Source organism: Protopterus annectens, chromosome 4.part1 (genome assembly GCF_019279795.1).
Source record: "Protopterus annectens isolate FY-2018-M chromosome 4.part1, PAN1.0, whole genome shotgun sequence".
NCBI classification, from domain to species: Eukaryota; Metazoa; Chordata; order Ceratodontiformes; family Protopteridae; genus Protopterus; species Protopterus annectens.
The window spans coordinates 129,103,546-129,125,802 of record NC_056734.1 but is presented as its reverse complement, the minus strand read 5'-3'; positions in this window follow the sequence as shown (position 1 = coordinate 129,125,802).

Below are 22,257 nucleotides of genomic sequence, written 5' to 3'. Positions count from 1 at the left end.
GGGGTTTGGTTCTAGGGGTAATGAGAGGTGGTGTGACAAAGCATGTGCAGTGCTGTGGGGTTTGATTCTAGGGGTAATGAGAGGTGGTGTGACAAAGCATGTGCAGTGCTGTGGGGTTTGGTTCTAGGGGTAATGAGAGGTGGTGTGACAAAGCATGTGCAGTGCTGTGGGGTTTGGTTCTAGAGTAATGAGAGGTGGTGTGGAATCATGTGAGCTGTGTCTCAGGTTGCATGCATGAAGGTTATTCATGACATTTAGCTGCAAAGAGGTGGGTAAATGTCTGGAGCTAGAGCAGTTTGTAGAGCTTGGATTCAAACAGTAGATTAGACCTTTGTTTTATAGGTAGCCATTTGGCTTTTTCTAGGGTAATGTAGTGATGGTCACAGAGAGGTGAGTTTGTAATGAATCGGTAGATGCTGTTAGAGATAGCCTAGAGTGTGGTAATGATTTTCTTGCAGGCAGAAGCAAAAATCAGAAGGCCATATTCAAGATGAGAAAGGAGAAAGGAGAAGATATTTTTGGCCCAGAATAGGAGGGAATTTATTTTGGCTCCCACTTTGTCTAAGTGGAAATGGGAGTTTAATGGCTAATCACGCCATAGTCCTAGGTATTTCAAGTTGGGGGTTGTCTCTATGGAATGATTGTGTATGTCAAAGATTAAGAGTTAGGTTCTTTGTGAATTATATGTGGAGTTCCAAAAAGCATAAATTTGGTCTTGGTGGGATTGAGAAGTAGTTTATGGCTTATGAGTCATCAGTGGAGCTCATGTAAGTCTGATTGGAGTTGGCACTGAATGTTGTTGAGAGTGACCTGATCTGTAAATGACCATGTCATCAGCATAGAGAATAAGTGAGAGACGTGGGAGGAAGAATGCTAATGAAAATGGAGAAAAAGAGGGGGGGCAAAAATGTATTCTTGTAGTACATCTTTGGTAATAGGTAAAGATTCTGATTGAGAGGATCTTATCTTAACTGTTAAGTGTCTGTCAGTGAGGAAGTTTTTAAACCAGGGAGTGGTGTCTGGACTGATACCAATTCCAATTAGTTTATTTTGAAGAAGATAACAGTTAATGAGATCAAATGTCTTTACCAGGACTATAAATAAGTCACCTGTAAGAACGCCACTATCAGAGTTTAGTAGGATATCATCAGTTAGGAATCAAAGTTCTGTCATAGTACATCGTCCAGGCCAAACTCCATGTTGTTTGGATGAAACCAGGTAGTACTGCCGGATATAGAGGGAGAGGTTTTCTCAGAATTAGGAGGGCAGGTATTGGTTGTAAGTGAGAGGTATCTTTTAGGTTGGTTTGCTTTGGGAGGGGTTTTATTAGAGCAGTTTTCCATGTCTGTGGCATGATGTTTTTTGTGAGACATAGATTATATATGTGGGTGAGAAGAAGACATAGATGCTCTCTGATGTGATATATGAACTAAGATTGTATGTCATCAGATCCAGGAGGGGTGTCAGTGGAAATATTTTCAAGTAGAATAGAGACTTCTTTGGGACTTATCGATTTGAAGTGGAAGAGGGGGGTGAATAGTGGTGGGGTGGGCAATACATGATATGTGGGAGGTGTGGAGTTTATTGAGGGGAGATTTCTAAATTCTTTAAGGAAATCTCCTTGAGAAAGCTTTGTTGTATCACATTAAATAGTGTCTCTCGACAGGGTATCATGAGGAAGTTTTCTTCCTGTAAATAGGGAAATGTCTTTCTAAAAGTATTTTGGGGAATGTAAGAGGGTAGTTTATTTCTTTGTTTGGAGATTTCTTTTGTGCCTTCTGATGGACTTCTTGGCTTGATTACATAAGACTATAAAGGAGGTGCAGTTGTCAGTTGTGGGGGGGGTTCTGTCTCCATTTTTGCCATGCTTCATCCATTAGAGTTTAAAGATGTTGGAGTTCAGTGGATAGCCATTCAGTTTTGGTGGGTTTATAAAGCTTGTCGATAAGTGTGAAGAATTTATCTTGCAGCTCAAGTAAAAAGTTGGTTAAGCTTACAGCTGCTGTAGTAGGGTCATGTAAGGAAAGTATATGATACTGGTTGTGAGGTGTAAGAAAGGTTCTGAGTTTGTCTATATTTATGCTACTCTGGTTTCTGAAGGCTTTTAATATTGGTCATAGTTTTATAGGATGGTCGATAACTTTAGAGGTGAATGGGCAGTGATCGCTAAATGATGGTGGCAGATGGATTTTGGTATGTTTGTAATAATCCGGTCGAGTGTGGAGTGTTTGGAGGACATGAGGTTAGGCCTTGTTGGATCTTTTATTAATTAAAGGAGACCCAGGTCTGCTGGAAAGTACCCATGACAGATGAATGAGGGCCAAGATAATTAAGACTGAGGTCACCTAGAATGATTATGTTATTATTTTTGTATACTTGAAAGCTCTTCCTGGAGTAGATGTCTAACCACCCCATCAGTACCCATTCATTCAAGCCTCAGGAAATACTCTTGAGCTTAATGTGGCACTCTAAGAAGTTACCTAATAAAACAATCTACTTATCGCTGTATGTTTATCAGCTCATTTTGATTGATTCATTGCTTGCAGGTGTTCTGGGAAGGCTATCAGATACAGCCATGGCACATCTAATGCAGTGTGTCAAAGCCCAAAAAGCTTGGGTAGTGATAAAAAAAACAGAGTAAATACCTATGTGGTGTATTTCTATTCATGTAGTAATTATAAGAATAAAACATCTGCATAGAGAAATAACAAGGATTTTGAAGTTGTACACCAACTTCCAGAATGTGTCTTCCCCTCCAAGTGTCACACCCACCCTAGCCCTAAACCTCTACCCCAGACACTGCGTGTTTCTAGGCAGCATACCATTTCAGTATTGAAAAAAACTGAAATAACAGGCTTAAGGGAAAAACATTTAATGAGACTGACATTCTGAAAAAAAAAGCTGTTTAACATTTATAATTTAATAAAACAAAAGTTGGGATCCTAAAAGCAGGTTAAATCTTTGTTTTAAGGGTAGCCATTTGGCTTTTTCTAATGTGATACAGTGATGCTCACAGAGAGGTGTGTTTGTAATGAATCGGGAGAAGCTGTTAGAGATAACCTAGAGTGTGGTAGAAATGCCAGGAATTTTTTTGTTTAATTTAAATTCTAGTACATAGTATTACACAAAATTATTACATTCTTAAAAAATGGACACTATGGCATGTGTGACATATGCCTGATTATACCATTGTGTCTACAATGTTTTTCTCTAAACAAGGAATTGTTATGAAGTGGTCTGTTATTCTATCAGATTTACATATGTACATCATATTCATACTGCAAAATAGCAAAAAAAATGCTAATTGTCATTTCACTTAATGGCATGACATCCGCCTGTGCAATATTTTATACTCTCAGAGTCTCGGAAATAGTGGTAGGATAATGTCCCTGATTCTAGGCATCTGTTACAGGAGGTACTGCCACGCTTTAGACACTGTATATATAAAAAAAACACCAAAAACAGCAGTCAGCCCTGTCATTAAATAATGTTTCTAATGCATTGCCTTCATTGCAAATGCTTGGCTGAACATGATGTATTTCTGAGCTTTTTGAATGTATATACACTGAGTTTTTTGTATTGCAATGCATTGCCTTTCTAGTTTTGCTATATGTGTGCATGTGTGTGTGTGTGTGTGTGTGTGTGTGTGTGTGTGTGTGTGTGTGTGTGTGTGTGTGCGCGCACATGTTTGTGTGAAATGGTGTTCAGACAATAAACAAACAGTAGCAATGCCTAGTTTTATGGCTTGAATGCTGCTTTGATTCCAGTTATTTCCTGTCATTCCAACACCACTCTCATGTACTGTCCTCTGCTGTTTTGCTTAATATTCCTCCCATACCACTGTTACTTCCTCAGATCTTTTGATGTCTACACCTTCCTCATTTCACACTGGAAACTGTGGCTGTTTCAAAAAAGATAATTTTCCGGAGTCTTTGTTCCCAGATGATTTTGCCCCCCCCCCCTCACCACCACTGTACATGTGCTGTTTGAGTTCTCCTTTGATCCGTCCTCCTCCTTATGTTGCAGTGGCTTGCTCCACCAACATCACGACCACACACACACACACACACACACACACACACACACACACACACACACACACACACACACACACACACAAACTTCAGCTGTTAAATTTAATTTCTTTAGTTTTCTAAGTATTTACTTGAGACAGGTACCACTGGGTGTGTACAAGGCATGTAAGAGCTTTGTAGGTGACATTATTTCAGTTACAGAAAGAATAATGTGATGTCAGTGACACAATAGGTTTCAGGCTTGTCAATATTAGTGATCAGAATGTCACATATTATATCCTCACTCAGCTCACCAGAATTCATATTCAGAAGACAATGTATTCTGTCTGTACACAAGGCATTTGGGTTCATATAATAATAATAATAATAATAATAATAATAATAATAATAATAATAATAATAATAACACAATCTATCATATCTATGTATGGTTGATGGTTGGCAGTGCTTTAGTTGATAGGTTACTATTAAACAATAGGCCAATAAAGCCTTTTGCTGCCTACCCACTCTATCCAACCGGTATACAGAACTAGTTGTTTCCCCTGTCTAGAGGGGGCTAGCCCTGGGTTAATCCATTCATCTAAGTTAAATTTGAAGATACTGAATGATGTGCTTTTTACAGAAAGCATGACTTTATTCCAATGGTAGGGAATATTTTGGGAGAAATATGTCATACCAACAAGTCCTGTTACTGTTGTAGTATTGCTTTATGTCCCTTGATCTTGTGTTTGTTTTGCTACCAGTTTTGCATGTCAAGAGTCTGTAGGAGATGGAGAAATTAAAAAGGGCTTTTAGGCATCTGTGGTCATCAAAGGAGAGTTTGTTATTCACAAAGGTGTCTTGGTCTCTAATGGCAGTATCTGCTTTAAGGGCGATATCATTTGTTCGGTAGGTGTACGAGTTCTTTTTTAGCAAAGTGTAGAATGCTACTTTCTTTGGTGTTCATTCCTAGTCCACGATCCTGCCACCACGTTTGTCTAAGTCAGGCCCTGCTTCATGGGAATTGATGATGGCTCCAAGCTTGAAGCTGAAACGCAAACAAACACCAGTCACAACCAAAGTGACACATAGCTCACAACACCAGTGTGCTACTCAACAACAGCCCCTAAGGCAAGACAACATACCCAACACTTTAGTCATAGGTGACTCTATAGTCAGGCACACTGATGTCCCACTCACCAGGCTGAACAAGGAGAAAATTATAGTCAGCTGCCTGTCGGGTGCCAGGATCCACCACATAATGCATGCACTCAAGTCACTCCACAAAAAGTACAAATATGACTCTGTCATTGTTGGAGTGAATGATTTGAGACGTACCTCTCTGGACTACATGAAAAGAGACAAAGTAGAGCTCTCAGATCATGTGGCCCAGGCAGGTATGACCCTAGCCTTGAGTAGCATCCTGCCTTCACCCAGAATGATACCATAGTATAAAAACAAAATGATTGACTTCAACAATTGGCTAAGCTTCTGGTGTCATTCAAAGGGGATCCAGTATCTGTCTGCCTGATATGACATGATTGACAAACCACAATGCTTTGCCAGAGATGGTCTGCACCTGTCACCCCTGGGATTCAGGTTACTAGTTAAGCTCTTGCCACCCCTATAGTGCCTTTTTTTAAGCAAGGTTCAAAGGACAAAACCACCACCATAACAGATACAAGAATGCAAAATCTGAAGGTAATGCTACTCAGTGCTAGAAGTCTAAATCTCAAAATGCACTCTCTCGAGGCACTCCTAAAAATAGAGAACATCAATATCTGTGCAGTAACTGAGACCTGGTTCAAAGCTCCAGAGAGCACCCCTGCAATACCAGGCTACAACTCTTACCACACTTTTTGGCCACCAAACCAAGACTGAAACACTAAAGGTGGAGGAGTGTCCATATTCACCTAGGATATTCAGACCTCCAGGCTAGTTGCCCAACACAATGCATCTGAAATTCTCCAGGTGCAACTAACACTTGGTAAGACTGCAATCTAACTTGTAGCTTGCTACAGATCCCCCACCATGCCACAAGATTCTCACTACACCTTTCTAAACATACTGGAAAATATTAAGATACAACCAAACACCCTAATACTGGGTGATTTTAACTACCCTGCCAATAACTGGGAAAACTACTCGGGTACCAAATCTTTTCCCAATGGTTCTTGGAATTCATAAATTCCAACGCCCTGGATCAACTAATCCATTGTCCCACCAGGGGCTCCAATATCCTAGACCTGGTCATTACCAATACGGGAGATAGATGCTCCACACCAGTGGTCACACCCTTTGGTCAGATCTGACCATAAGCAAACCACACTTGGCATCCACATCCCACCCTCACCTCCAAAGTACGGAAACCTCCGTAAAAAACTTCTCCAAAGCCAACTTCATGCTACTCAAGTCAGAAGTGACAATATACATGACACCCATGCAGATGGGAGCTGAACGTTCGACTGCTGAATCCTACACTAAGGTACTGTACAAGCACATCCATTCGTGCATGAATCGTGCCATCCCAAATAGAACCAAGACACTCTCCTCCAAAAAAAGGAAGGAAGAAACTGTTGCAGAAAAGAGGAAAATCCCAGGATGCAAAAATCTCTCTTACCAGCCACAGTAAGAAGCTGAGAACCCTCATAAAATCCTCCAAAGCTAGTTACGAAAATAAAATTGCCAAAGATTCCAAAGACATCCAAAAGGCATTCTATAATTATGTCAAGAATCTAAATGGCAATGCTCAGATCTGCTCTGAGCTACAATAGAATGGTATTAAATATACTGATCCCAAGGATATTGCCAATATACTGGCAGATCGATTTAGTGCAAACTTCACCCCCCTCTCACCCCCTAAAGGGTCCATCTCAATACCAAAAGATTGCCAAATTCCTGTAAAAACGGCCACACAGGTAGAAACTGCACTCTCCAAAGCTAAGAATACAATATCCATGGGACCAGACAGCATCCCGGGTTGTGTACTCCATGAACTACAAAATGAACTGGCACCTCACCTGTGTCATGTTTAATCATATCCTCATCTCAGGCTTCGTACCCGCTGAATGGTGCACAGCTACAGTTATCCCACTCCACAAGGGGGGATCCACCTTGGATCCCGGGAACTACCGTCCCATTAGTCTGACAAGCCTGATCTGCAAGGGCATGGAACGCATTATAATGGAACTTTATAAACAAAGACATTGGCAACCTTCAAACACTGGACCCCACCCAGTTTGGGTTTGTGAAAGGCCGATTTTGTCTCCTGAACCTGATTGACGTCTTTGAATCAGTCTCCAGAGATGTGGACAAGGGTAAGGCGGTCCACATAGCCTATCTGGACCTTGCTAAGGCCTTCAACACCATCTCCCACTCTGGAATCATAGATAAACTTACTAAGCTGGGCATAAATCCCTACATCATTTGATGGGTTGCCAACTGGCTTACTGACAGAACCCAGACTGTAAAGGTAGCCAACTTCAAATCCAGCTCTAGACAAGTGACAAGTGGAGTACCTCAGGGTTCAGTCCTGGGACTGCTCTTGTTTGGCATCTACTTTTCTGAAGTACAGGCCAACACTAAGGGACTCTGGCTAACAAAGTTTGCAGATGACTGCAAACTGGAAGCCATTATTGAATCCCCAAATGATGTGGATATTCTACAAAAGGGCCTTACAGAAACAGATGCTTGGTGCCAGAGCCATGGGCTCAAGCTTAATGCCAAGAAATGTATAGTTATCCCCTTTGGGAAAAACCATGTACCCATGAATTACCACATAGGTGGCAGTACACTAAACACTGAAAGTGTGATGAGAAACTAAGGGACACAGGTGGACAGTGGTCTCACCTTTGATAACCACATCACCACAACAGTCAGGAAATCCTTCTATGTGGCACACCTCATCACTAAGGGCTTTTCATCCAGAAAAAAGGAGGTCATTGTCCCACTGTACTCATCCCTCATTAGACCCATTATAGAGTACAATGCCCCATTTGGTATGTACCTCACAAGACATCTGCAAAAGCTGGAAAGGCCACAGAAATACCTCACTAAAAGAATCACAGGCCTAAAGCAGATGCCCTATGCTGACCGTCTAAAAAAACTCCAGCTATACTCTGTGGCATATCATCTACTCAGAGGCAATCTCTGCTTAACATACAGGGCCATGTCAAACCCTGAGCTGTTGGACATGCTCTACTTACAGAAATCCCAATACCTCAGAGCCACATGCTCCAGGGATCTAAACCTTGTCATAACAATGAACAAAACATGCTGGAGGGATAGGTTCCTGACCCAGAGACTCCCCATACTCTGGAATAGACTGCCCATACATTTCATGCAGAGCACCTCCTTGGCCCTCTTCAAAAGGAACCTTGACGATTGGATGGGAGATAGGAAATGCACCCCAGGGATCACGTCAGTCACCCCAGGGAAGTAAATATTGTGGGAAGAAATATCCAGGGAATTGGTATGGCTAGGCTTGTAGAGGCCCTACGGCCAATAGCCTAGTACCAACCTATGAACCTATGAACCTAAATGAGAACTCAGTTATGCAGAGGCTTTTAATATCAGATTTGACATTGGAAAAGTGGATGCCAAACAAAACTAGTCCCAAAAAAGATCCCTGGGCTTCATCACAGGTGAAACATCTCTTGGAGGATAATTTGCAATTAACTCTAACAGAGTGATGCCTATCAATGAGCAAAATGGCTATCCCGAGGGTTACACAGGGGGTTATGTTGAGTTTGGCCAGTTTGTCAGTGATACCATAGTGTCAAAAGCCTTTGCTAAATCAAGGTTAACTGGGTGCATGGAGTTAACTGCAGCTAGTGCTTTTGTGACTCTAATGGTTAGGCTAATAGATCTATAGTTACTAGTGTCCATGCTGGGGCTTCTTTTCTGTAGGGGAACTGCTACAGCTACTGTCCAGGCTTCTGACATATAGTCAGTTGGAAGAATGTGACTGAATAGTTTAAGGAGGAGGTCTGATGTGGGGGTGTTTCATACTGACCAGGGAGGGGAAACAGCATAAAATACTATCTGGACCCTCAGAGCTGATGTTTTGGTCTTGGACTGTTTTTAGTATTTGTTCAGATGTAAGTTGGGGGTATGGACTAGATACTTTGCACTGGGAACTTTGCAGGTGACAGAATGAAGAAGTTGGAGTTTAATTTATCTGCAAGGATGTCAGCCATATCCTTAGGGTTTGAATGTATGAGGCCATTACAGATAAGCTCAGTGCAATACTGGGCATAGTTTCTGAGCTTCTTTACATAATTAAAGAATGTCTTGTGGTCATCCTTGGCTGATGTAGGAATTATTAGTCCATAACTAGCTCTGCAGGATTTGTTCTTGCTCCTGAGTTCTTTGTTAACCATTTGAGAGTGACTAAAACATATTGAGTTTTATTATATATTCCTTAATGATTTTTCCCTTTTCCTGAATTATTGTTCTTTACAACAGAAATTGAACAGAAATTGTGCATGCCTATTTTAGAGTATTGGTAGGCAAATGATATCTTCGCAAATAAAAATCCCAAGGCACTTGTATGAGCATGTCTGTGCGCATACATTTGTGTATATGTATATCTGTATATAAGGGTGTGTGTGTGTGTGTGTGTGTGTGTGTGTGTGTGTGTGTGTGTGTGTGTGTGTATATATATATATATATATATATATATATTTATATATATGTATATGTGTGTGTGTGTGTGTTATATAGTTACATATATAGGTTACATTCATTTGGTGAAGTGCATTTCTTGAAGCAGTAATCTGATGTCCCATTTCATCTGATCACTACTAACTGAAACATGTTCAGTGAACTCACAATTAAGTGGGTATAAGTTTATCCTTTCCCCACTGTCGTGCACTCTCAGAGTTAATGCAATTAGAGGTACAGTGATGTGAGGGTGTCAGGGAGTGTGGACTCCGGCCACAAAAATATGATTATACTGAGCAATTCTGTATTTTAAGCAGCAATTACATTTGTGGTTATGAGTTGTGTAATCAAAGTGTTAGTACATCTAGAGGTGGTTTGGTGTGGAAGGTGCAAGAACAGTATATGTGTGTAGTCTGCAGTATCTTGAGTGTTTGAGACTCAATCAGTAGGTTACGATGGATGATGGACTGAATCCCGACTTAACTCTGCATACAATAATATGACATGCACTCATATATTTATATATATATTTATTTAGATATTTGATCCTCTTTTCCAAGTAAGTATTATTGGGTATAATACTCCTTTTCAGTGGAGGTCTGGAGAGAAAAGCTCCTGAAAATGATTACATTAAAGGAAACATTGGATGGATACTTTCAGTATTTAGAAGTCAGTTTATATAGAACGAGGACCACTACAATGCTGAAAAATGTGCAGGTGGCTTTAGGTAATATTTTTGCATTGCTTAAAAATGGCATGTAGGCAGAGGTTAGTAGGTTCATAGGTTCATAGGTAGATACTAGGCTATCGGCCCTAGGGCCCATACAAGCCTAGCCAAAAAATGTACCCTGGCTTTCGCCACCCAAGAAAATTATTTTCCTGTGCCCCTGTCGAGCAGAGCCACAGAAGTGATCCCCGGGGTGAATTTCCCATTTCCCATCCAATCATCAAGATTTTTCTTGAAGAGTGCTAATGAGGAGCTCTGTTTGAAATAGATAGGTAGTCTGTTCCAGAGTATGGGAAGTCTCTGGGACAGGAATCTATCCCTCCAGCATGTTCTGTTTATTGTGGTGACAAGGTTTAGGTCCCTAGAGCGTGTAGCTCGGAGGGATTGGGATTTCTTTAAGTGGATCATGTCCAACAGCTCTGGGCTTGACATAGCTTTGTATGTTAGGCAGAGATCGCCCTTGAGTAGGCGATATGCGATGGAGTAAAGCTGTAGTTTTTTGAGACGGTCTGCATAGGACATCTGTTTGAGGCCAGTAATCTGCTTTGTGAGGTATTTCTGTGGTCTTTCCAGTTGTTGTAGATGTCTTGTGAGGTACATACCAAAAGGGGCGTTGTACTCTATAATGGGTCTAATGAGTGATGAGTAGAGGGGAACAATGACCTCTTTTTTTCTGGATGAGAATCCTTTTGTGATGAGATGAGCCACATAGAAGGATTTCCTGACCACTGTGGTGATGTGATTATCAAAGGAGAGACTACTGTCCACCTGTGTCCCAAGGTCTCTTATCACATTTTCGGCATTAAGTAGACTACCAGCTATGTGGTAGTTCATGGGTACAGAGTTTTTACCAAAGGGGATGACAATACACTTTTTGGCATTGAGCTTCAGGCCATGGCTTTGACACCAGGTATCTGTCTCAGTGAGGCCCTTTTGTAGTTTGTCCACATCGTTAGGAGTTTCGATTATGGCTCCTAGTTTGCAGTCAACTGCAAACTTTGTTAGCCAAAGACCTTCTATGTTGGCCTGCACTTCAGAGAAGTAGATACCAAACAGGAGAGGACCCAGGACTGAACCCTGTGGTACTCCACTTGTCACTGGTCTGATGCCGGATTTCGAATCCGCTACTTTCACAGTGTGGGTTCTGTCCAGGAGCCAGTTGGCAACCCATCTTGTGACATAGGGATTTATACCTAGTTTAGTGAGCTTATCTATAATGGTGGGGATGGTGTTGAAAGCCTTGGCGAGATCTAGATAAGCTGTGTGAACCATTTTACCCTCATCTATGGCTTTGGTGACTGCTTCAAAGAAGTCAATCAGGTTTAGGAGACATGATCTGCCTTTTACAAATCCAAACTGGGTAGGGTCCAGAGTTTGGAGATTACCATTGTCTTTGTTTATGAGTTTCACGATGATACATTCCATGGCCTTGCAGACCAGGCTCGTCAGGCTAATGGGGTGGTAGTTCCCAGGGTCCATCGTGGCTCCCCCTTTGTTGAGTGGGATAACTGTCGCGGTGCGCCATTCAGTGGGTACAAAGCCTGAGGTGAGGCTATGATTGAACATGGTACTTAGGTAGGGTGCCAGTTCATTCTGTAGTTCATGTAGAATGCAGCCTGGGATATTGTCAGGTCCCATGGATGCTGTGTTCTTGGCTTTGGAGAGTGTATTTTTTACTTGTGCACCCATGATTATAGGAACTTTGCATTCTTCCGGTATAGAGATGGGCCCTCTAGGGGGTGAGAGGGGGGTAAAGTTAGCACTGAACCTATCTGCTAGGATGCTGGCAATATCAGTTGGTTCTGTATATTTAGTGCCATTGTGCTGTAACTCAGAGCAGATCTGAGTGTTCCCATTTAGATTCTTGACATAGCTATAAAATGCTTTGTGGTTGTCTTTAGAGTCAGTGGCAATTTTGTTTTCGTAACTAGCTTTGGAGGATTTTATGAGGGGATCTCAGCTTCTTACTGAGGTTGACAAGGGAGTTCCTCCAGTCATGGGATTTTACTCTTTTTTGCAACAGTTTCTTTCTTCTGTTGCAGAATTTGTTTATGGCAGAGGACCACCAGATTGGCTTCCTTTTTTTGGAGGATAACATCTTGGTTCTATTAGGATTAGCATGATCCATGCACTCGTGTAAGTGCTTATAAAGTGCATTTGTGTAGGATTCGGCAGTCATACCTCTATTGTCCGTCTGCATGGGTGTCATGAAGTTTGCCACTTCTGTCTTAAGAAGTGTGAAGTTGGCTTTGGAGACGTTTTTTACGATGGTTTCCCTAATTGGGGGTGGGATGTGGATGTCTAGGCTGATTAGCTTGTGGTCAGATCTGACCAATGAGGATTTGACCTCTGGTGTGGAACACCGGTTTCCCATGTTGGTAATGACCAGGTCTAGGATATTGCTGCCCCTGGTGGGGGTGTGAATAAGTTGATCCAAGGCATTGGAATTTATGAATTCTAGAAAACGTTGAGCAAAAGAGTTGGTACATGAGTAGTTTTCCCAGTTAATGGTGGGGTAGTTGAAATCGCCCATTATTAGGGTGTTGGGTTGTACCCTAATACTTTCCAGTGTATCAAGAAATGAGGAGTGTGAATCCTGGGGCATGGTGGGGGGTCTGTAGCAAGCTACAATTTGGATTGCGGTCTTGCCCAGAGTTAATTGCATTTGGATAATCTTGGATGCATTATGCTGTGCAACTAGCCTGGAGGTGTGGATATCCTTAATGAATATGGACATGCCTCCGCCTTTAGTGCTTCTTTCTGGGTTAGGTGGCCGAAAGGTGTGGTATGAATTGAAGCCTGGTAATGCAGGGGTGCTCTCTGGAGCTTTGAACCAGATCTCTGTCACTGCACAGATGTCAATGTTCTCCATTTTACGGAGTACCTCGAGTGAGTGCATTTTGAGGTTTAGACTTCTAGCATTGAGTAGCATTACCCTCAGATTTTGCTTGCTTGTACCTGTTATGGTGGTGAATTTGTCATTTGAACCTTGCCTAAAAAAGGCACTATAGGGGTGGCAAGAGCCTTAGCCAGTATCCAGAATCCTAAGGGCGACAGGTACAGGCCATCTCTGGCAAAGCATCGTGGACTGTCAATCATGTCATCCCAGGCAGACAAATACTGGATCCCCTTAGAATGACACCAGAAGCTTAGCTAATTGTTGAAGTCAATCATTTTGTCCTTGTACTGTGGTATCATTCTGGGTGATGGCAGGATGCTACTCAGGGTTAGGGTCATACCTGCCTGGGATACAAGATCGGAGAGCTCCTCCATGTCTCTTTTCATGTAGTCCAGGGAGGTACATCTCAGGGCATTCACACCAACATGGACAATGACAGTGTCATATTTGTACTTATTGTGGACTGACCTGAGTGCATGCGTTATGTGGCGGATCCTGGCACCTGACAGGCAGCTGACAGTAACTTTCTCCTTGTTTAGTCTAGTGAGTGGAACATCAGTGCGCCTGACTATAGAGTCACCTATGACTAGAGTGTTGGGTACGTTGTTATGCCTTATGGGCTGTGGTTGAGTGGCACACTGAGTTTGTGGGCTATGTGTCATTTGGGTTGTGTTGGGGGGTGGAGTTTGCTTGCGTTTATGCTTTGGATGTCCCTGATGCTTGGGCAGGTTTTTATTGAGAGCCTCTGTGAATGTAGGTGTGTGTTTTGTGTTTCTATGTGTGTGTTTTGGTGGTGTAGGTTTTGAGGGACTATGTGATGAGTGTGGTGTGGTGCATTTGTTTACCTTCTCCTCTTGACTGTCTAGTCCAGTCTTGGGTGAAGAGAGCTTTGCTTCCAGTTTGGCTATATAAGTGCATCTGTCACAGGTTGTAGTGTTGGGTGGTAGGAGAAGAGGGTTGTCTGTGTACATGAGGCAATTGCTGCATTGCCCCAAGATGCCCAGATTCATCAGGTAGACAGAAGAAATCACTGGGAGCTGACCCTTAGACATGCCTGGATAAGTGCTTATTTATTAAGTACTAAAAACTGCTTTCCACTAGACAAGTGAGGAAAGTTGAGTGCTGTAGTAATTTGCAGCTTATGTAGTGCTTACAATGAATTCTGAACAAGTGCTGAGTTCAAAGAAACAGATTTGAGTGCTGAAACTAGAAAACTGGCTAGTTATAAGAAACAAAAGTAAGCTAGAAGGCTTCCCTCCAACACAGAAGGGCTTGGGGGTGCAGAAGCCTACAAACAGTCTAGACCACTTAACAGGAAAGGCAGGAAACAAGCTTAAATTTTTTTTTGTTCTCTTTCCCAGATGCTCTCTTTGTACACAGTAGAGTAGCATGATATACATTTATTTAAAAAGATAATTATACAGCTTGAAAATGTGATCAGACAATAATGACAGTCTTGTTTACATAGAGAATATGACTTGAAAAGGATGCTAATGGTAGCGATCTAGCTAAAGAAGGTGTTTATTATGGATGCAAGAGGGTAGTATAGTATGTTTATTATGATTTTATCAGGTGCATTTGTAAAGACAAATGTGTGGGTGTATACATATATGGTGTTACCCTACCTGTGCAAGTGATCATGGCTGCGCCTTGTTCACCTCCTAATCTGTGTTGGTATAATGATTTCTGATTCACACTATGGCCAGACCATGCAGTGGCCTATATAGTCTGGGTTTGATACTGTATGCATCATTTTATTCTATGGTATATGTGTCATGACTCGTAGCTGTGGACCAGACATCACATTACCTCTGACAATGCTGCAGTGTATTGTGCCCACCTCTCCCCTCAGCTGTGGTACTGCTGCATCACATACCTCCCATGAATCTCTACCCTGTCCTTCTGCAACTGTTATAACTGATAAGGAAGGCCCTGCCATGTTGTTAACCTGCTGCTGCAGTTGTTTTCGCAGTGCCATACTGTGTAACATCACACACACAGCACAAGTCTTTCTACCTGTATTGCAGTGCCCCACTACTGTCTAAATGTCAGAAGCTGAATACATGTGGCACAATCACCTAGGGCTGTAGGACATAAATGGCATCATTAGCAACATATAACACATTACACATGACCTTCTCTTTGCTTGAGTGCTACCTGTGTGTACAGACCTGTCTACCTAGGGTGTGTGTGTGTGTGTGTGTGTGTGTGTGTGTGTGTGTGTGTGTGTGTGTGTGTGTGTGTGTGTGTGTGTGCGCACGCGCACCTACTGGCCAAGTGACTCTGTGGGATGTCTCCTTGCAAGAACCATTGGTAAAGGCTAGACATGCCACAAATGTGTGAATTATATAAACCGGCCAGGTGGCAGACAGGCACACTATAAATAATGACCTAGTTAATACAGACCATCTGTCAATATTACAGGCCTCCTGGAACAAGTGGACCATTGATAGCAATTGCAATCTGTGACTCCCAGGGCCTGAGAGAAATGAGCTATAGCATAAATGGTTCAGATGATGTTAGTTCTCTCCTGTGCTGTCTTGGAGAACCAGACATGCTCCCCCACATACTGTAGAATTATGGCAAAGATGTGGTTTAGTATCTGAAAGACTGATGACTGCAGTATCCCTAATATGTTACACAGGTCACTGGAAGGTCCCTATAGGCAGGATGGTTAAGGCTACACATATATTTGCATCCACAGGGATAGGTATACCATGCAATCACATTGATTCCACTTGGGGATGGCACAATTCAACTAGGTTCCTTGCATTATTTCTGTCCACTCAGGAATGGTTCTCAGTCATATCTCTCAAACTCTTAGCACAAGAATTCTGGACAAAGCCAAAAATAATGCAGGGACAAATGCTGAAAATCAGTTGCAGATTTTAAATATTGCTCTTATAAACTTAGAAAGTGGCTAGAATAGCAGCTTTTCAAGCCGTGTATATTTTCTGAAGGATATCACGTCTGAAACCCAAATGTCTGTCATTGTTTTGTGCCTTTAATCCTCAATGATTTGCCAGAAAAAAACACAAATTTTAGGAGGTACAGACCAAAAATGTGAGGCACAAATGTAGGCATTCTGTGAAATAATGAACAGTTGAGAGATATGTCCGTGGTCTGCTGGGCTGTAAACTGATGCTGTATCAGGCACTGTCTGTACCTCCATACCTCTCAGCCTCTTACTGCAAGAAATCTGGATAAAGCCTGACAAAATAGGGGGACAAGAACCCAAAAATAGTGACAGATTTTATATATTGCTCTTATAAACTCAGAAAGAAGGATCTGAAGTCTGAAATTGAAATGCATGTCATTATTTGGTGACTGCAGTCCTCAGATCATCCCAGTGATTTGCCAGAAAATCATACATTTTATGAGGAACAGACCAAAATTATGTGGAAAAAGTCATTTGAGAGCTATGTGTACCTCCCCTGGTGGAATGGATGCCCACAACATGCAACATTATGAACACTGGCTCTAATAGCAGCTCAATCCAGTTAGGGGATATGAGAGGGGGGAGTAAGTCCTTTACATGGGAGGGGGCAGGAGTGTATAAGGAAGTGCTCTACATGGGAAGGAACAGGGGTGTAGGAGGAAGTGAGCTGACAAGTTATATCTGTCGCCAATGATGCAGTTCAGATCCTTTGATCATGACAAGTAATTAAGAATTAAAAGTTGGCAGTTTCAAATCAGTATTTACATAATGCAAACATAGGCACTGGAATTTTTTTGGCCTTATTTTGGATATGAGTGTGTGTGTGTGTGTGTGTGTGTGTGTGTGTGTGCACGTGCACACATGTGTATGTAATATACCTCTCTACTGTACCAAATTCCTCTGTATTTAACGGTTTTGAGGTCCAAATAATTGGGTGCCTCAAACTCTGGAGTGGCCCCTTTAATTCACTTTTTTTTTTTAATTTTTTTTAGGTTGTCGCTGACATCATCATCATGTGCATGGTGTGCACAATGACGTCATCTTTGTGAGGGAGACTGCCAGCCTGTCAGAATACGCTTGGACTGTCTGTAAAGTTTGCTTACCTTTTTTTTTTTTTTTTTTTATGTTCGTTTGTTCTTAGACTTGGACTCATACTACACCATTCATTTTGACTGAATGGACGTTCCTTTACAGCAGCAGTAACACAGCACACGTAGCAAGCGGAGTGGCCAGCAGCTGTAAAGCTGAGTCTGTTTTCTTTTAATATTTAATAACTTAAGTAAATTAACTATTTAAACTTCTGCCTGCTTTCTGCTTCTACTAGTGGCAGCCAAGCAAGCCAAGAAGGAGTAAGTTATAAGTGCTTCAGAGCTGCACAGCAAGTTCAAGTTGTGCAGAGACCAGAGTCCCGGATCGGTCCGCCCAGCATCTGCTGCCTGCAATTCCAGGATTCCCATTCCCATCCCAGACCCCAGAGACCCAGACCCAGGAGGATCAGGAGGGACAGAAAGAGTACATACAAAGCATTTAGGACTCAGGAAGAGAAAATTTCTCTCTTACAGCTTAACGTCCTCCTCCAGCTCCTACAGGTAAGAATAAAAAAAAAAATGGAACGGATGATGTCTCAAAACTCTCAATCCTTTAGTTAAATTAAATAGTATTGCAGACTTGCAGTTAACAGCTGAAAATGAGGGGATGTTTGTAGTACTGCAGGTCTGTAGGAGTTGTTTAAATACATTTGCTTTGTATAAATATACCAGGTTAAAACACTGGTGTATTTTGCTCAAAATAAACAAAAAATGGGAGAATGATCATGGCGTTACTGACTAAAACTAAACCTGGTGCCTAGTAACAAAGTTGCAAAAGCTGAAATCTGCAAAGATTTTATTTTTTCTGTAGCAATACAGAATGATATAGTCAAGCAGAGCAGTAAGATAATTAGTGAACAAAATGGTGTTATTTGCTGTTGTCTAGCGGTGCATATCAACACTGAAATATCAGGAGATAATCATAGGAATGGTGGAACACAAAACCAGTTTAAAATTTTTCATGTTAACTTCTACAGCCTTGGCTTTTTTTCTTTGCACAGCCACTTCATTTTGTACAGTTGAGTTGACTGCATTAATTTTCACATCACTTCTGTTTGTCATGTAAACAATGAGACTGCTGTTTCAGACTTACAGAATGACTAATAGTAATGAATTGATAATTTCTGTAAACTGTATATGTACATTATATCTCTGAGGTATGAGTTTGACTTTGGCTTGGTTTGAGTTTCCTTGTATTTCTGTGTGTTCTCCCACATGTGAATGGATCTTATGGCATATATCTGAGAAGAAGGTGTCCATTCTCTGTCACTGGTAGAAGCGATACTGTAGTCATTAAGACCACTCGGAAGAAAACATTTGCACAAACTGGAAGTTCCTAGTAGTTATTTTTATTTTTATAACAGAAAATTGTATTTTAGTTTTATACAAGTTCAGAATGCTAATATAAACAAGTTCAGATGTTAATATAAATAAAACAGTTTTGTTCTGGTTATATTTTCTGTTATTTAATATTAGTGTAGTAGAAGCAGTTAATTTTATTTTTATAAAAGAAAATTGTATTTTAGTTTTGCACAAGTTCAAAGTTTGATACAAGTCCAAATATTAATATAAATAAAACACTATTGTTCTGTTTATTTTGTGTTTAATATTTTGTCTATTCTTCCGTTTGCTTTTAAAAGTTGGTATCCCATAATTCCATCAGAGTGGAAGGGGGGTTACATAATTATGCATGCAAATTTTATGTTAGCCAGCGTACAGATTTTTGGCCAGTCATACCTATTTTTCATGGGCCTTTGTCCAGATTTTTTATGATTCCAGGTTGAGAGGTATGGTATATAATTACAGTACAGTAAGTCAAAGGGTACAAGTATTTATTTTTATTTTATTTTATTTTATTTTACATTTGTTGACCGGGCTAGTCTAGCTGGATATATGTCCATTTTCAGTAGAGGCCCGGGGAGAAAAGCTCCAAGGGTAAATTAGAGATATATAAAAAAAAAAAAACATATAAGAAACAGAACATAGACATTGTTACATACAATTTTACAAAAAAAAGCAGTAAGTAGGGAACATTAATGTAAAAATAGCAAACCAAAAAATATGTTGTTTTTTTTTTTTTTTTTTTGTCAGAAAGCATACATATAAAGTTACTGTAAGGATAGAAGAGGAAGGAGTGAGTTAACCTGGGTTGGTGCAGGAGCATAGCCAGTGTTTGTTGAGATGATTTTTTACTTGTTTTTTAAAAAGTGAGAGAGAGCACAAAGATGTGATGTCAGAGGGTAATGTATTCCACATTTTTCCAACAGAGTTGGAAAAGAGGCAATCTCCAGCAGAATTTTTAGGTTTGGTAATATTTATCAGTAGCTTGTTGGAAGAACGTAGATGCTTCAGGTTATTGTAAGGTGAAATGAGGTTAGTGAGTATGGGTGTTTTAGTTGGTTGGTATAGGATTGTATGAGCTATTTGGAATTGTTGAAATAGGAGTTGGTTAGGGAGTTCAAGCCAACCTAGTTCTCTTAGGTTCAGGCAGTGGTGAGTTTTAAATGGTGTTCCTGTTGCAAATCGAGCAATATTATGGTAAGATGGTGCTAGTTTATTGATATTGTTTTTGGAGAGGTTAGTGAATAAGGCAGATGCATATAGTAGAGAAGAGGTTAGATGGGATCTGGCTAAGATTGTCTTTGCGTCTGGTGAAAGGAAGGCTTTGATTCTGTAAAGGGAACCTATTTTCTTATTAACTAATTTGATAGTATTGTTGATATGCGTATCAAAGCTGGGGTTGATGTCAATGGTTATTCCTAGTAGTTTGGTAGTCGTTTCTGGGAAAATAATGGTGTTGTCAATGGAAGTAAGAGTAAAGTTAAGAGGGGTAGATCTATGGGAAGGTGAGAACAATAGCAATTTGGTTTTTTTAGGGTTGAGCAGTAGGCAGCGATCAGTGAACCATTGCTCGACAGTAGTAAAAGCCTTTTGTGTGATAGACTGTAGTTCAGTTTGTGTATTGGCAGAGCAGATAATAGTAGAATCGTCAGCATATTGTATGCAGATAGTGTTTGGGATAGCTAGATGGAGGTCATTTATAAAGATAGAAAATAAAAGGGGGCCTAGGATAGAGCCTTGAGGAACTCCCAATGAGATGGGGAGGAGACTAGATAAAGTATTTTTCCAGAGAACTGCTTGCTGACGGTTTTCTAGGTAAGATGTAAACCAAGTTAAGGAAGGAGGATCAAGTGAGAGTGATTTAAAAATATGCAGAAGAAGTTTATGGTTAACCATGTCGAAGGCTTTAGATAAGTCTATGAAGACTGAAGATGATAGGATGTAGTTGTTACGGTTACAATTAATGGAGTTGGTAAAGGAGAGTAAGGTAAAGGTAAAGTAAGTACTGAAACATGTTGAATCAATGCCAATATTTTGAAAAGGAATTTACATCAAAATGGAAAAATATCGAAACATGAATGATTGAAAAAGGAAAACAAATAGTGTCCTTTTCCAATCATTCAACCAAAAACCTTACAGCACCTTCTGACCAAATTTGTCTGAATAATGGCACTGTTAGGAAAAAAAGTTTTGTTACTAAATGTGTAGGTTTGGGATCAGGGTTAGGGTTAGCACACACAAGTAAGGTGAGGCAGGAGGATGACTGGTCAAGAGCAGCATGTGTCAGAAAGGTAAGATGGAGGGGCTTCACACCCTGCCTCACCTTACCCATGTGTACTAATTCTCCCTGACCCTTACCTTAACATTACACATTAACTTATGAAAACCTCTTTCCCTCACAGCACCACTGCACAAAAGATTTGGACACACACACACACACACACACACACACACACACACACACACACACACACACACAGTCACACGCACACACGCACACACACACTCGCACACACAACACTTACACAACACTATATCTGTCCCCTAACATAGCCCTTACTCTAACTCTAACCCTAACCCATAAACACTTGCATATATATACTAATAAATCTATCCCCTTATCTAGCTCTTGCCCAGACTGATAGCACAGAGGTTAAGGTGCAGGATTACCAACTGGTAGACCTGGTTTAAAACCTGGTGGGGGGGCACAACTGGGTAGTAGCAGTATCTGTGCAGAAGAAAGGCCTGGCAGTCTACTTCCATAATATGCCACATTAACCCTATGGGGCCTAACCATAGTATCAATTTTGACTCAAGGGGATCTAACTAACGCTTCTAGCACTTATTCAAACACTAACATGTAAACACATGCATACACACTATTAAATCTCTCCCCTTATCTAGCCCTTATTCTAATCCTAACCTAAAAACACGCATACACACCATTAAATCTATCCCCTTATCTAGCCCTTATTCTAACCCTAACCTGTAAACACTTGCATACTCACTCCCTTACAAACTCCCATTCCCACTTACAATACTCATGCACATTCAATGTTCCAGCATGCAACATAAATAGCAGTCAAAATTAAGTCCTTTCCATTTACTTCCCCAGACTAACACTCTGTCAAACAAATTGTTATTGGAAAGAGTGCTGGACAACTGTGTGTGTGTGTGTGTGCGTGTGTGTGTGTGTGTGTGTGTGTGTGTGTGTGTGTGTGTGTGTGTGTGTGTGTGTATATATATATATATATATGGTTCTACCTGACTTCGTCGACAGCGCAGAAGACCGACATCGAACTGAGCTCCAGAAGATCGAAATCGAAGAAGACCGACGCGAATCGCGAGTGGCAGAACATCGACAATGCAGAAGACCGACACGACGGATGACAACACCAACGCCGAGGATGCCGACATGGGGAAAGGCTGTGTGAGTATGCGGTAGTGACAGACGTTAGGGTGCGAGGCAGGTAAGTGTGGAGATTGACGGTCTGTGGGGATAGGGGTGGGTTAAGTGAGTTAGGGTTAGGGAGCGATAGGGGTGGGTTAAGTGAGTTAGGGTTAGGAGCGATAGGGGTGGGTTAAGT